Source organism: Periplaneta americana, chromosome 8 (assembly GCF_040183065.1).
Source record: "Periplaneta americana isolate PAMFEO1 chromosome 8, P.americana_PAMFEO1_priV1, whole genome shotgun sequence".
Taxonomy (NCBI): domain Eukaryota; kingdom Metazoa; phylum Arthropoda; class Insecta; order Blattodea; family Blattidae; genus Periplaneta; species Periplaneta americana.
Genome location: NC_091124.1, coordinates 37,661,442 through 37,675,349, shown reverse-complemented (window position 1 = coordinate 37,675,349; position 13,908 = coordinate 37,661,442). Strand labels below are relative to the sequence as shown.

At 35.5% G+C, this 13,908-nt stretch overlaps 1 long non-coding RNA gene across 1 annotated transcript in view; it reads left to right on the top strand.

The window, feature by feature from the left end:
* Positions 1–13,908, top strand: part of LOC138704646 (uncharacterized) — a 1,589,272-nt gene that overhangs the window by 164,908 nt on the left and 1,410,456 nt on the right. The window contains exon 4 of the long non-coding RNA XR_011333384.1: positions 12,893–12,977. This is a non-coding gene — a long non-coding RNA (uncharacterized lncRNA). The remainder of the gene's footprint in view (positions 1–12,892; positions 12,978–13,908) is intronic.

Here is a 13,908-nt window from a genome sequence, read left to right as displayed (position 1 = left end):
TTATTATTATTATGATTATTATTATCATCATTATTATTATCATTATTATTATCGTTATTATTATTATTATCATTATCATTATTATTATTATTATTATTATTATTATTAATATTATTATTGTGCTTAGGAAAATATTTGAGGGTAAGTGAGATGAAGTTACAGGAGAATGGAGAAAGTTACACATCGCAGAACTGCACGCATTGTATTCGTCACCTGACATAATTAGGAACATTAAATCCAGACGTTTGAGATGGGCAGGGCATGTAGCACGTATGGGCGAATCCAGAAATGCATATAGAGTGTTAGTTGGGAGACCGGAGGGAAAAAGACCTTTAGAGAGGCCGAGACGTAGATGGGAGGATAATATTAAAATGGATTTGAGGGAGGTGCGATATGATGATAGAGACTGGATTAATCTTGGACAGGATAGGGACTGATGGCGGGCTTATGTGGGGGCGGCAATGAACCTCCGGGTTCCTTAAAAGCCATTTGTAAGTAAGTAAGTATAATTATTATTATTATTATTATTATTATTATTATTATTATTATTATTATTATTATTATCATCATCACCATAATTTGTGTGCACGTTTTGTAAGCTATGTTCGTAAATATGATCATATTACCCCATCCCTGAAAGCAATAGGTTGGCTTAAACTAGATAAGAAAAGAAATTTACATTCACTCCTCTTTCTCTTCGAAATCTTGAACTCTTCTATTCCTTCGTACCTGTCGTCTCGCTTCACTTACCTTTCTTCCCACCACAATCTGAACACACGCTCTCGTCATGAAACAATACTAACAATACCATCCCATCGCACCTCCTCATACTCATCCTCTTTCACAATAACCCTGCCAAGACTCTGGAATTCGTTACCTGCTAGCATCAGGGACTGTCGAAATAAAATTGAATTCAAACGCAAACTTACTAGGCACTTGGTCAGTAATTGAGACTCGTTCAGACATGGTTTCTTCTAAATAGTTCTCTTAATCTATCAAAAAATATCTCAATATCCGGTAATTTCATCACTATAGAATTTTGTTATTCTAGATTTAATTTGTAATTCAGTAAATACAAAAATATTCCTTGTTCTTAACTTCTATGATAAATTGTCTAGCTTTCATTAGTCAGGTAATCTTGTGGTACTTTAATTTTTATTGAATTTGTAATTGTACTGCTGTCAAAAGAAAAAGTGGCCGCTCTCCTGGAACAAAGTTCCCTTCGGGTATCTTCGCTACAATTCGGAGACAGGCGATGTTACATGTTGTTGGACCACGTTGCCTGATATCTACAGTTATAATTGAAGTATTCTGTGTGTTATCGATAGCATAATGGTAGCGTTCAGGCTTCTTATTCATGAGGTCCTGCGTTCGACTACAACCACGTGCTGTTTATGTTCTTTTTTGTTCTGTTTTTTGAGAGAGACAAACTATACATAATGGCTCCTTTTTCTTTTACGATTATTTTAGTAATTAACATCAGGTTCATTAATATATTATACCATGACTTTATCATTATGATATTATGGCTGCAAATGGAAAGAAAAAAGATTTTATTCTCAATAAAAATATCTTTCGTGGCATAAACAAAACAAATTTACTGGCGTCGGCCTTAAAACATTCAAACAATTAAGCGTTCAAAAAACAAAACAAAAAGCCATAATTCAATATTTAGTCTATCTTCCTCTTATCTCGATCATCTTGCAGTCGAGTGGGCATGGAATTGACTAGTCTATGCAAATAGCGACTGTTTTCAGACACGATATTCCAGGCATTCTGAACATACATACATAAGTGTTCTGTCCATGGGCAGGTCTTTCATTGCAAACCCAGCAATCTCCAACCTTTCCTATTTTCTGCCTTCCTCTTAGTCTCCGCATATGATCCACATATCCTAATGTCGTCTATTATTCTTTTCAACCAGAGACGGTTGAGATGGGCAGGGCATGTAGCACGTATGGGTGAATCCAGAAATGCATATAGAGCGTTAGTTGGGAGACCGGAGAGAAAAAAACCTTTAGGGAGGCCGAGACGTAGATGGGAGGATAATATTAAAATGGATTTGAGGGAGGTGGGATATGATGATAGAGACTGGATTAATCTTGCTCAGGATAGGGACCTATGGCGGGCTTATGTAAGGGCGGCAATGAACCTTCGGGTTCCTTAAAAGCCATTTGTAAGTAAGTAATAATAATAATAATAATAATAATAATAATAATAATAATAATAATAATAATAATTTTACTCCTACATTATTTTATTCACTATTTAAATGGACAATGTGGCAACTACGCTAGTGTAATATCGCTGTGTTGTCCGGCAAAAGAGGAAGGTAGTCAGGTAAATCTAGTTTCTTTATCTTGAAAAAATGTAACGATGTGGTAACACAGGACAGGTATTCCGGCTTTGTTGAAGTTGGACGCAACGCAATAGACCGGACGCCATGTGATACACAGAGGCATATAGTAACATCTTCGGAACAACAAACCGCGGAATAGACGATACGATATCACTGTCTTCGAAGCTCAAGACAGTTGAAGGTAGGCAGTCGCAGTTGATATGGAAACGATCACATAAACATGCAAATAAATTATCTATACTAATAATAAATCTGTAGCCGAAATTTTTCTGTTAATTTTTTATTTTCCAAAAAATAATTGGTCCTAACATATATAATTAACCACCCTGAAACCGAAAATCGCATTTTTGAAATTTTTGTTTGTATGTCTGTCTGTATGTTTGTTACCTTTTCACGCGATAATGGCTAAACCTATTTATATGAAAATTGGAATATAAATTAAGTTCGTTGTAACTTAGATTTTAGGCTTTATGGCATTCAAAATACTTTATTTAAAAGGGGGGTTATAAGGGGGCCTGAAGTAAATAAATCGAAATATCTCGCTTATTATTGGTTTTTGTGAAAAATGTTACATGACAAAAGTTTCTTTAAAAATGATTTCCGGTAAATTTTATTCTTTACAAAATTTTGATAGAACTGATATTTAATGAGATAAATGAGTTTTAAAATTAAAATAACGCCATCTAGGATGGTGCAATGAATTAAGAACAAATGACTTCGTCTATATGGGGCCTTGGACAACAACAATCGAAACAGAGGCCTTGGACATCAACAATCGAAAGCTATTAAATATAGCCTACAGAGAATGTTTCTGTGTTTGTATGAAGTAATATCAGAAGCTAAATTAACCGATTTGTATAATTAATTATTATTTCACCATTGGAAAGTGTAGTTTCTCTAGATGGACATAATGCTATAATGTTATTACAGTAACGTCTGAGTAAATCGAGGACAGGTAAGATTAAAATAGCTTCTTATGCACAGAAAATTTGATAGGCTATTTTGTACATTCTGTATTTCTTAAAATAATGTTTATGTACACTCATTTTAATCTCAGAGAATTAACGAATAACGAGAGTGTATTGATTTAGTATGCAGTAATAGTACGTTAGCTTAGCAATCCATTATTTTATAATTCAAATTTTAACTATGCTCAATTGAATTGTGTTAATATACATAAAATATATATGTAATAAATGCAATGCAAAAAAAATTGGGGAATGAGCGAAGCAGATTATCTTGCGCTGTTGTAAAAGTTGTTCCCTGCATCAAACGTCCTATTTTAATTATGTAATTACTTTATATTTATTTCTAACAGGTGCAGCGGAGCGCACGGGCACGGCTAGTAAATGTAATAAAGATGTCAAATAACAAATTCCGAAGTCCCTTGAAAGTGGTACACTAATAAATGAAAAATTCATTGCGAAAAAGCAGCATGGATTTATAGAATACTAAAAACTTTAGTATACATGGTGTTTCCAGGCTGGTGTTACAAACTTTCAGGGATGATGTGGAAGTTTACATGCATCAATTTGAGATAAGGAACCATGGTCCGGAAATGAGTCGAAAGTTATAAGCAAAAATAGTTGTGTGGAAATAAAATTGTAATTTAGCACCACGTGCCCTCCTTTCCTTAACCTTTGGAACAGCCGTGGAAAGATGGTATGGGCCGGATATCTCCTACGTGGGTACTTAGCCGGATACAATCTGTGAGCTTGTCTACTGTTCTCATTGACTCATCCGTATTCGAAAATCATGTCTGCATATTCCGCTCTCGTGTACTCCTCCATTTCACTAGGACTGATCGACTGGACACTGCAACTTGTACACATACACTGCTGTCTACAGACGTGCATATCAGGGCCGACCATGTCCGTTACACATTACGCTATCTGCATTGCTTTAGTGTAGTTTCCTGTCCCCACCCCTCAGACAGCGCACTGAATAGAATACTGTAAGTAGACAACGTAAACAACGTCAGATGAATACAGTATGTGTAAGATGTACAGATAAATATACATAAATAAGATGTACAGAGGAATAAAATTATTTCATTTCCCCACAACTATTTTTGCTTATAACTTTCGACTCAGTCATTTCCGGACCAGGGTTTCTGATCTCAAATTGATACATGTGCCCTTCCCCATCATCCCGGAAAGTTAGTAACACCAGACCGGAAACACCCTGTAGTATCGTAGGTCGTGTAAAGAGGTGAGGGGTATCGTGAGATGATTAACAAAAAAAAAATCTTTATTACAGTAACATACACTTTCTACATGTTCAAAACAGACAAATCAATCTTATAATCATATTATACGCCCCAATAACCCCAGAATATCAAATTGTTCTTCGGTTATTAGAATTCAAATTTTCCTCGTCCCCTTAAGAATCAACTCATGTAGTGTCGTGTTGAGCTAAAGTTTTACGATTTTTTCATATCAAAGGAACAAAAAGATTATCCCCTTTATCGGTCGTATCACAGAACCAAAAATGAATCCAGACGAGCGAGTGCTTTGTCCATATTTTAATGTAGCCTTTTTTTCCCTGGTTTTGAATGCCAAGTATGTAAAATTTGGTAAATATCGGTCAAAGCGTAGATCTATATGGAAAACATTATACAGTAAGTCATAGATATGGCGATGTGCATCAACATCAGTTAAAAATCTAGTAACAGATTACGAACCACGGTTGAAAATTTAAAACCATGGTTAAAATATAATTTCTGGTGCACTATTCATAATCACCGGTTACTTACACATGGTTACCTGACACTTCATTTAATCAGGGTGAAATCTATGATGGTGTACCCTTTCTATTACAAAATAACGAAAGGAAAGGATTCATATCTCTTTAAAGATAATAGTCAACGTCTAAAAAGACTGCGCTTACTCAGGTCTACATCGAACCTAACGTATCCTATATTTGCGTTGCTTTTGTTTGCCTTTAGAAGCTGTTATGTTTTCGAGTTGCATTTGTCTGTTTTTCAGTGCTGTTTTGTAAATTCTTACTTTCAGTTTTTTTTTTTTTTTTTTTTTTAATTTTGAATTGCTTTATTTATCCTATCACGATAATTCTTTATTCAGGCACTTTAATTTTATTGTTATAAGAAAATTTTAGAGCAGACTGGATAACAAAAGCTGCTCAACCAAATAATAACAGGCATTTCCCATATTTATTCCGCCTTTAATTTCCTCCCGAGTGTCATTTATAATCTAATCTCAATTGGGATACGCATATTAAATATACATGTAAGAAGGCTTTCTCTATTCTCCATTCACTAAAGATTGCATCATCTAAATTAAAACAGACGCTGGTACAGACACTCATTCTACCTCACTTCGATTATTGCGACGTTTTATTCAGAGATCTCAGGATTGATTCCTCTCAGAAACTACAGCGTGTTCATAACGCGTGCGTCCGCTTCATTTGTAATGTTCGATACTATGATCATATCTCACCTTCTTTCGAGAAGTTATCATGGCTTAGGTTACATGAGAGGAGAAATCTGCACTCGCTTTCTCTCTTATATCGAATTATGCACACTTCACCCTCCCTCTAATTTATTCGCTCGTTTTCATACTCTCTCTCTCGCTAACATAATATTAATACTCGATCACAACGCGATAACACGCTAGAAATTCCACTTCACACATCATCTCTGTATTCCTCATGCCTCACTGTTGCTACATCTGCCGCCTGAAGTCAAGGGCTGCCGAACCTTGAAATCTTTCAAATCCAAGTTAGAACATTATCTTATGACGAGTTGCCAAACTAATTTACTGTTATGACAAGTGTTGTATTGCATGTTTCCACATATTCACTCTTTTTTATGCTCTAGTGATATTTAACTTATTTTATCTTTTTATTTTCATATTTCCTGATAATGGTATATCTATAATGTGATAAATTTAGCTATATATAATCATAATTTTCCTTACTGTGTGTACCTAAAAATATTGTATTCATTGTATGCTTTGTACTTCACTATTTTATTATTATTGTTATTATTATTATTATTATTAATATCATCATTATTATTATTATTATCATTATTATCAATAATTGTCTTATGTTTTTATACTTTGTATGTCTCATTTATTTTGACCTGCTGTTCATATTTTATTATGATTTTTCCTTTCTTTCTGAATGTTATATATTATGTCTGATTTCTACTTACTTGTTGTTTACATTTTATTATTATTATCTTATTCAGTTCTGTGTGTAAAATTGTAGTGTACTTTATAAATTTGTAGTGTTTTTTGTAATGCAGTTTTACTCCTGGTTGATGTTAGAGAAGGCCGCATGGCCTTAACTCTGCCAGGTAAAAATAAACCATTATTATTATTGTTATTATTATTATTATTATTATTATTACTTACTTACTTACTTATTGGCTTTTAAGGAACCCGGAGGTTCATTGCCGCCTTCACATAAGCCCGCCATTGATCCCTATCCTGAGCAAGATTAATCCAATCTCTACCATCATATCCCACCTCCCTCAAATCCATTTTAATATTATCTACCCATCTACGTCTCGGCATCCCCAAAGGTCTTTTTCCAGCCGGCCTCCCAACTAACACTCTATATGCATTTCTGGATTCGCCCATACGTGCTACATGCCCTGCCCATCTGAAGCGTCTGGATTTAATGTTCCTAATTATGTCAGGTGAAGAATACAATTATTATTATTATTATTATTATTATTATTATTATTATTATTTATTTATTACTGTTGCTCCGAGATATTTGAATTTTTCCACATCTTCAAAGAAGAATTAGTTCAAAATATTACATATTCCTGAAAAAGAAACAGAAAAGAAAAATTTTTTTATTAAACCATGGATTACAAGATGTGACAAGAAAAGTATCCATCAAAACTCGCTGAAATGGTACAATGCGAGGACTTAAAAAGTTATATAAATTATATGAGAATGGTTGGAGATAATTTTCAGTTTGTCCAGACCTGTGTTTCTCTCTTACATAGCAGTTACAATCTCTGCTATTTTCATATACACTTCTCGTGTAGTATTTCTGTTTTATAGCATTCCATTTGCATTTCATTTGCTTTATATTCGCATTTTGGTCGTAGTAACAGTCCTACAATATTTACGTTTCGCCATATTGGTTTCAAACTAGGCAGATATTTTATAAAAGATAACAAGATACACTTACATTTTATAAAATAAATTTTATGTGTAGTAATGTCACGAGAGGTCTGAGATCTGCCGATAAATCCACGAGCGAAGCGACTGGATTTATCTGGGAAATCTCAGACCTCGAGTGACATTTATTAGGACTATTTCGTGAATAAAATAAAAATTTAAATAATATATCCCTAAAATTCGATCACAAAATGTTAATAATTGTATATTAAAGAATACTTAACTTATTCAGACATTGTGAAGTTGAAATACTCGTAGATGATTATCGATCATTGCAATAAAGAAATTCGATGTTATTATTCAGTAATGCCTATTGCGACAAGCGAAATACTGGTTTAACAATCTTAATGACATGTACTGCACTTTTCTATTATTATTATAGCAAATACATTTTCATTATCTGCTGAAATCATAATTTAATTTAACAGTAACAGTGGGGACAGCTATATACCAATGCTTATGTATTCACAGCAAGACATGTTGCTACACAGTGAAGCCATCTCTGTATAGATAGGCCTAATTAAAACACGAATTTTATTACGCCATACGAAAGGCAGTTTGATCAAAGACATTATTACTATGCAAGGTCTTTGAGTTTGATATGCGATGATGTTACATAAATTTGAACGTCTATTAATTGTTTAATTTCAATACAAATGTTATAGGCTACAATTTTATAGGTTACGTTAGGCCTATCTGTGGAAGCAGGACCAATGTCAGCTGTGCCTTGTTTCGACCGTTACTTACAATGAGTGCTACACGAAAGCATTTTTTATAGCTCGACAAACGCATTCTCGCTGTAGTGTGTAACGGAACTAAAGCTGCATCTACACAGTTCAATATTCCAATCGCGTATGCGTACAATCTGGGAAGAATATTGAAAGAATCAAGTTTAAAAGGTACGTTCAGTTAAGATGCATAAAGATTTTGTGTCTACATGGTGCGCCGTTTTGAAAGTGGTCTTCACTGCGTAAATATATTAATTAATATTAAATATCAATCTTGCATTCATTGCTTTAAAGTTGAAAGAAAAGTTTAACAATGTAGTTGCAGCTTAATATATTCATGATCATCAATTTACGGGGAAACAGTTGGCGACACGACTAAACAAAAGAACGACCATGCGATAAATTGATAGCGATAAATCTAGCTGCAGAAATTATCGCAAAGTCTGAATGTGATTGGTTGGAATTCAAAATTTCATTACACTTCATTGGTCGAAAATGCAATGACGTCATATAAACGAAATAGTCAAAGAAAATTTTATATATATTATTTTAATGTACCGAAGTACATATGATATTTTCATGCAGATGTTCTGCGTCATCATACGATGAAAGAGTAATGGAACGGAGAAAAATTCTCTCCGGCGCCGGGATTTGAACCCGGGTTTTCAGCTCTACGTGGTGATGCTTTATCCACTAAGCCACACCGGATACAACTCCGACGCCGGTTAGAATCGTCTCAGATTAAGCTCCAACTCTTGGGTTCCCTCTAGTGGCCGCCCTCTGCACTACGTCATAGATGTCTATGAACGCAGGACCGAAGTCCACACATGTACTGAGGTGCACTCGATATGAGTGACTAGTTGGCCGGGATCCGACGGAATAAGCGCCATCTAAATCACAGAGTGAAAAAAAAAAATATATATATATATATATATATGATATGCGTAAATCACTTCGTGATTTAAGACGGCGCTTATTCCGTCGGATCCCGTCCAACTAGTCACTCATATCGAGTGCACCTCAGCACATGTGTGGACTTCGGTCCTGCGTTCATAGACATCTATGACGTAGTGCAGAGGGCGGCCACTAGAGGGAACCCAAGAGTTGGAGCTTAATCTGAGACGATTCTAACCGGCGTCGGAGTTGTATCCGGTGTGGCTTAGTGGATAAAGCATCAGCACGTGAGCTGAAAACCCGGGTTCAAATCCCGGCGCCGGAGAGAATTTTTCTCCGTTCCATTACTCTTTCATCAAAGAAAATTTTACAAAAAATCTCATTAGTTCATTACACTGCCACACATGTTATAAAAAATATTTGTCAAAGAACTCTGATGGTGTAATACCAGTCTAATGAGGAAAGTTGCCTGTTTACGGTAGGTTTTCCTAAATGGATAAGAATACGTTCCCCGGACAGAAATTTCGTTTCTATCTTGCTAGTGCGGGTGATTATGAAAGAAAAGCTGAAAAGCCGGTTGGCTATCTACCAAGGTTCTCGTATCGGCGGTTCATTGACAAAAACCCTGTTTTCCACAGTTACGAAGTAAGTATATTTTACTGCACTTTACAATTTTATTAGGTTTAGATTTATGGCATGACCTCCGTCCCTGATTGAAAGACCTCCAGGAAGAGTTCACCGACCTTTAACTCGTCCAGGTCTAAACTCCAGACTGCTGGGCCTACAACGACCGTCGGATACAAAGCTGATCTGCTGAAAGTTCTTCTGAGTGTGTAAGATCACATGATCTCTTGAGCCGTAGAACTTTATTCCGTTACTTTATGTTGAAAGAGTAAAAATAGTTCCATTATGTAGTGCCGAATTTTGACCTACACTAAGAGAAAAAATTAAAGAATTTTGTGGAACGGAAATTGCACTGAAGTCATTGGACTTCAGTTGTCATGGAGACGCTTATGTCACGTCTGAAAGTCTCAACAATGCGAATGAGTCCGCATGTATTATGTATTCGTAAGGCCCATTCACAATGAAAATTAAACGTAACGCTAGCGTTAACTAAAGAATGCAAACGTTACCGTAAAATAAAAAAATCATACCAGTCATTCACGAAGGGGAAATTATACATAATCGCAAAGATACTTGGTAACTATGAAAACATAACAACGACGTTATTTCGTCATATTCTGTTATACAGGGACATCATTTTATTTTTACTAACATTTTTAATATTAACTTGCCTATACCTCTGGATCAACGCCGTTTGCTACCCCCTTCCACGACTGGAGTTCGATGATACTGACGTAATATACAAACAAATCACTTTAGTAGCTATAGGAGGGAAGAAAAGTAGTTCATCCATTTACGTAAACTAGGAAATATCGCGCTTTTGAGTTTGATCATTTTCATTAGGTTTTTGTTTAATCAAAATACAGTACAGTATTAACAATGAGTGTTTTTACTCACGAACTGAGCTGTCCATGTGGACGTATTCATTATGCAGTGTATATTATACTGTCTACAGCACATTAGCGTACAATATAGAGAATGAAGTTAAATTGAAAAATAATCATAATATGGATATTTAAACCCCTTTTTTGAAAGTGGTGGCCGTTCATTTCGATACAGGCTTCAGTTCTAATGTGCATATTATCGCACTATAGACTACTGTTCCTAATCCCAATTACCATTTTCGTTCTTCGTACTAGTAACTCATGTTGAAATAATTTCGGTACTTACTCTATAAAAGAGTACCTTACGTACTGTATATTAACAATGAGTGTTTTTACTCACGAACTGAGCTGTCCATGTGGACGTATTCATTATGCAGTGTATATTATACTGTCTACAACACATTAGCGTACAATATAGAGAATGAAGTTAAATTGAAAAATAATCATAATATGGATATTTAAACACATTTTTGAAAATGGTGGCCGTTCATTTCGATACAGGCTTCAGTTCTAATGTGCATATTATCGCACTATAGACTACTGTACCTAATCCCAATTACCATTTTCGTTCTTCGTACTAGTAACTCATGTTGAAATAATTCTGTACTTACTCTATAAAAGAGATCCTTACGTACTGTATATTCAATCTTCACTTCCGTCCGATCTGAAAAGATAAAATTACTCAGGCATACTATCTACTGTCCGTCCAAGTGGTTATGTCGTAGGGTTGTAGAAAGGAAGGAAATCGCGTGACAGTTAATTACTTAACAAGAACCTTTTATTTAAGTTATTTTAAACAGTCGTACAATATTACGTAGATGTCCAATTCCTAACAGAAATTAATGTTCTCAGAAAAGAGCTAAGACAGCCCAGCCACTAGCTGGAGAATAAAAGCTGGTGGGGGGAAACCGGGATACGACGTAGGCAAATGGACGACAGTACCTGTGCGAAAATGGTTCAATATTGAAAGCTCTTTCGTCACTGGAAAACGCGATCGTATTTTTGGAACGTACTGTTTACTATGACCGTAAGGCTACTATGACTGTATATGGTTCTGTGTGGAGGACGTAGAAGGGGTGGGAGTGAAGTACATTAAAAAACTCAGGTACAATAAAAATTTAAGTAAAAATAAAATGATGTGGTGTATATTTCAGCGCTCTACGATTGTGTATTGTTTCTAAATCATGTAAACATAAACATGAAAGTTTTATAGTTTGCAGACTTTCATGTTAACGTCTAACGGCAATGTTAATGTCAGTGTTTATGTGAATCATAGTGAATGACCCCATTTGGTAGCCTGACTGCAAACTTCTGTGTTTATGGTACGTTTATGTTTTACTTCCATTGTGAATGGTCCCATAAGCTACTTGCGAAAGTTTATTACCTATAATCTACCTAGCTAACTTAGCCTTCTTAATTATGGCTTTTAGAGAACCCGGAGGTTCATTGTCGTCCTCACATAAGCCCGCCATTGGTCCCTATCCTGAGCAAGATTAATCCAGTCCCTACAATCATATCCCACTTTCCTGAAATCCATTTTAATGTTATCCTCCCATCTACGTCTCGGCCTCCTCAAAGGTCTTTTTCCCTCCGGCCACCCAACTAACATTCTATATACATTTCTGGATTCGCCCATACGTGCTACATGCCCTGCCCATCTCAAACGTCTGGATTTAATGTCAGGTGAAGAATACAATGCGGACAGTTCTACGTTGTGTAAGTTTCTCTCTTCTCCTGTAACTTCATTACTCTTACAGTTAGCATCAAATTTTTTTCCTGAACACCTTATTCTCAAACACCCTTAACCTATGTTCCTATCTCAAAATGAGAGTACAGAACAACAGGTAATATAACTGTTTTATAAATTCTAACTTTCAGCTTTTTTGAGAGCAGACTGGATGACAAAAGCTTCTCAACCGAATAATAATAGGCATTTCCCATATTTATTCCGCGTTTAATTTCCTCCCTAGTGTCATTTATATTTGTTGCTGTTGCTTCAAGATATTAGAATTTTTTCCACCTCTTCAAAGGATAAATTTTCTACTTTTTCCCATTTCGTACAATATTCTGATCATGAGACATAATCATATACTTCGTATTTTCGGGATTTACTTCCAAAACTATCGGTTTACTTGCTTCAAGTAAAATTCCCGTGTTTTCCGTAATAGTTTGTGGACTTTCTCCTAAAATATTCACGTCGATTTCTGGTATTAACAAAACTTCATTTAATGTTGTCCCCAGAGAATGGACATCGCATACATCCATTCTGCTCAAATGAAGAAGTGATGCTACGTAGACAAAAGCCTGATTAAAGAAGAGCCCTGATGTAAGTACTTGCATTTTATATTATTTCATTGTAGAATAGAAATAGCTGGAACTGTTTTGAGCTCAAGAGTATTTGTTATAGTTTAAGTATAAGTATTGCCATTAAAGTAGCTATATGAATAGTTACTGTGAATTAAAGAACGCTTATTTCTTACCTCATTGTCTTCTCCATCAATGCAATTATTCTATAGAATGTTATACAATTTAACGAACGTAGTCAAACTTGTTGAAAATATAAGGCGCTATCAAATGAAACTCTTTCGAGGAGATGTTTATAAATTTACTTTTTAAGGCACATACAAAGTATGATAACTACAGAAAATCAGTGTTTATGAGTACTCTATTTTGCTTCGTCTTTTTTTTATTTTTCTCTCGACTCTGTTATAATGCATGTATCCCATAGCCTATACATGCCGGGTATATATAAAGATCGCGAAAATCACGACATACTGTAATAGATGTACAATAGAGTTTTACTAAGCTTTACGGTTTAAGTGATTCTGAATAATAATATGCGGATGAAACAATCGCGACAAATCGCGAAATAGAGTTCTAATAGCGAAATATGAACACATTCGCGAATTAATACCAGGTGCGTCCATAAAGTAACTTTCCCACTCGTCCCACAGCTAGCAAACCATGTGTTGCGCGACTCGACTGCGTGTACGTGATAGAGTAATGTCCTGGCATGGCGCATGCGCTAGCGGAACTTTCCGAGTGCTCTCAGTAGCTTCGTTGCATTGGTTGAAGATGAACGCTCCTATTCCAGTTCCCGCCGCGTGTGAAATGCAATTATTGATAAAGTTTTTGAATGCACAGGGCATAGCGCGGATTGAAATTTATCGTCAGCAATGCCAGGTTCTATGGGCCTTACGTCATGAGCAAGCAGACGGTGCGTTGCTCCACAAGGTCGTCTGTGATGATGGTTGGCC